Consider the following 3,714-nt stretch of genomic DNA (forward strand, 5'->3'; position numbering starts at 1 on the left):
GGGGGATATATAAATGACGACCGGGACACAGGGAATGTTCGATTAGCAATCACCATCAACAAAGCTCAAGGGCAATCATTAGAATAATGAGGTATAGACCTGAAACCGGATTGTTTTCCCATGGACTATTATATGTTGCATGTTAAAGAGTTGGTAAACCTGACAATCTATTTATATGCACAGACAATGGGACAGCAACGAATGTTGTATATTCGCAAGATATAAGTATATAAGGCTTTGTATTTGACGTCATTATAAGATGACACCACAGACCAGGATACCGGGACACAAATGGCAACCGAGACACAGGGGACATAAATGACGACTGGGACACTCGAAGAGAAATTACAGACTGGGACACCGGGACACAAATGACGAGCGGGACACCAGGACACAAATGACGACCGGGACACTGGGACACAGGGAATATAAATGACGACCTGAACACTCAAAGAGAAATTACAGACTGGGACACCGGGACACAAATGACGACCGGGACACAGGGATATAACTACAACGGGGACGCCGGGGGCACAGGGGGATATATAAATGACGACGGGGACACAGGGAATGTTCGATTAGCAATCATCATCAACAAAGCTCAAGGGCAATCATTAGAATAATGAGATATAGATATGAATACAGATTGTCTTTCCCATGAACATTTATATGTTGCATGTTCAAGAGTCGGTAAACTTGACAATATATTTATATGCACGGACCATGGGACAGCGAAGAATGTGGTATATTCGCAAGTTTCACGTAGTTAAAAACATATATGGATCTATCTATATTCACAAGTGGGGCACAGGGACACAACTGCAATGATGCGTAACTAATATGGCACGTAACGACTTGAAGCGCCACCTCAACAGCTAATACATGATGAAAATATAATAATTTTGAAACATATTTATTACATTTACATTATTACAAAGAAACAAAATTATTTGTTAGCACACTAAGGGGAGCGAGTAAAGTATAGCGGGTCTGAACACACAATGTGTTAGCTACAGTTTTTCTTTATATTATGAAGTAAGAATTATTTTCTAACTGTAAGCCACCACCCAGAGCGCATTATATTAAACATGTATCCTAAAATCACCAAACCTAACCTAACCAACTAAATATTCAATTAAAATATCGTTTCAGAGTTCAAAGTGAAAACGTATAAAACCGGATACTCTATGAACATTATTAAACCATCTTCTGACGAGTGCACAGACAAAGGATATTTTTTGCCCCGAGGATGAGCTCTGCGTCAGTAAATGTCAATCAGATGTCCTGTTTTGTATTTTGTTGAACGATCTATGAAAGTTGGAGTGAAATGGGACAAGTTGGTGAAATCGTGTGGCGAATTTTTTAATCACGATGATATTATTATTGCCAAAAAGACATTGTATGACGAGGTAGTACCCGACGAGCAATGTATCAAGCATGTAAACGATGAAGATAATGTCATGGATATTGGCAAATTGCTTCACAAGAGTAGTAAGGAAAAGCAGCAGCTACCAATGTTCCTTATTTATGACCCGCAAGAAGTCCCAGCGGCATGTGAGTTAGTTTGAGCTTGCGTTACTTCTGCAGTTAAACAAATGTGCCGAAATCTGGACAGTTTAATGCATTGCGCGACTGCTCAGACCATCCCATCCCTTTATATTATTGAGAAGCCTGCGCCCCCGTCATATGTCGTGATAGTAAAAAATCCACCGAGAGCCTTATCATCTTATGAAACACGTAAAAATAATCAAATCGGCGGCTGGCCTGGAGCAATCCGGCGATACTGAGATCCACCGAGGAAAGTCTGAGCTTTGTGTCCTAGATAACTGCTCAAATAAAGCTGAAAAGATTCCAGGTTCGCTGAAATACATTGACACGAATATTCCAGTCAAGGTGAAGACCAAAGAATTTGTGGGCATTATTAAACGCTATATAACAACTTGAGCTTTTAAGATATATTTCACTTTGGACGCGGGCTTACACTGTGCTTTAACAAATCCCCCTAAGCTGGTGTACGAAAGGCTCCCAATCAAATTATATTGTGTTCTTCCACGTATGTGCCATCAGTGCCAACAAGCTGATGGTCACCTGGCAAAGAACTGTCCAAACTCTAAAGTTTGCTCCCATTGTGGGGAGGAGGGGCATGATAGTCCGAAGGCTTCTCCCTGTCAAAATAAAATAAAATGGGCCGTTACTCCGATAACAAGATAGGCATCATTGTTACTCCGTCTATTGAATACAGCGAACGAAGACCATTAGCTCGTGATGGCCAGTGAAACTTAGGTCTCGATTTGTTCGTGAAACTTAAATGGAAAAGTTTCAGAGAAGCTACCGCTGCTAGAAGAGATGTTAAGAACATCGGATGTTTTGTGTCTATAAGAACACTTTTATCCCATAACAAGCTTAGTCTTCTGAATATGTTGAATAGGTTATTATTCAGTTCCCCAGCTACCCGACGCAAAGTACGCGGCTGCCCTTCTGGAGGTATAGCGATTATCTGCAAATGCACAGCCACAATTATAAAGAGTGCGAATTGCTTTATTAGTATTCAGATGAGCGATCTCGTCGTGAATAACGTTTATTTACCTACTAATTACGGAGATCAGTCTTCCGAAAGAACGTTTCATACTGCAGTTCGACTTCTCACTAAGTGTATCAAGCAGTCAACTTGGAAGAAGTCTCGCTGTCTAATAATCGGGGACTTTAACTGTAATTTGGCGGATGAAAAGTGTTCTCGCGCGCAACTTATCAAAAGTATGTTACTGGAATCTTTTACCCTGCTGCAAAAAGACAAACCGTATTCGTGCATTTCTACTAATAATACTCTGACAAACTTGGATCACGTGCTATATTCCGGTAGCACTAATTATGAAGTAAAAGTTAATTCAGAAGGTTCTTATAGCGACCACTTGCCCATTTCCGTAGCTGTTCCTATCCAGGATCCCAATGTTCAAGGGGATCATAAATGGCAAAACCGAAAAATATGGGAAAAACAGATCCCTCGCTGTTTCAGCGAGTTAGTGACGAGATCCTTAATAAGATAAGAGTACCATTTACCTCCTCAAGGTAAATTCAAGTTGGAGTGAGCCTGAGATCCGTCTTTAATTAAATATCCATTGTGCAGAGATTATTCATGATTTGAAATGTGCAGAGTCCGTGGCAGTGGCTGTTAAGAGTATTAGAGTAAAAACCGAAAAATTCGGTTTGAAAAAGCGTGCTTTGACTCGAAGTTTTGGCTGAGAATCTGGAACGAGTGGTGCAGGTCGATATCCGGCGCTGTGAATTCGGTTCTTATACTTTTCAAGCGCAAATTCAACCATGAGCTAAGTCTGCACATGGCAGAAGTGAAAATTAATAGTGCTAACAAAATCGCTGAAAATTCCAATTTGATATGGAAACTACGTCCTAGTCCTTCTGATGTTCCGAGCTTTGGAGTTATGGCTGTATCTGAGTGGGTTAGTCATTTATCTGAGCAATTAAAGTGCCTTGATAATAACGCTCAAGTTGAATTTGACAAAGAGAGTGAAAGTATTTTCAGACACAGTCAAAAACGCGCAGGGTTGTTGTCTCGTCTGGTATGAGGTGTGCCTGAAAATTGAGGGGCCAATCGTCCCTGTTGATATCCCTGTGTATATATTTATCAAACAGGGTGCAATTACGTCACCAATGGTGTGTAATAATGCTACATTGCCAGCTCAGGATAGCATACCGATT

The sequence above is a fragment of the Artemia franciscana genome, unplaced genomic scaffold (assembly GCF_032884065.1).
Source record: "Artemia franciscana unplaced genomic scaffold, ASM3288406v1 Scaffold_1117, whole genome shotgun sequence".
NCBI classification, from domain to species: Eukaryota; Metazoa; Arthropoda; class Branchiopoda; order Anostraca; family Artemiidae; genus Artemia; species Artemia franciscana.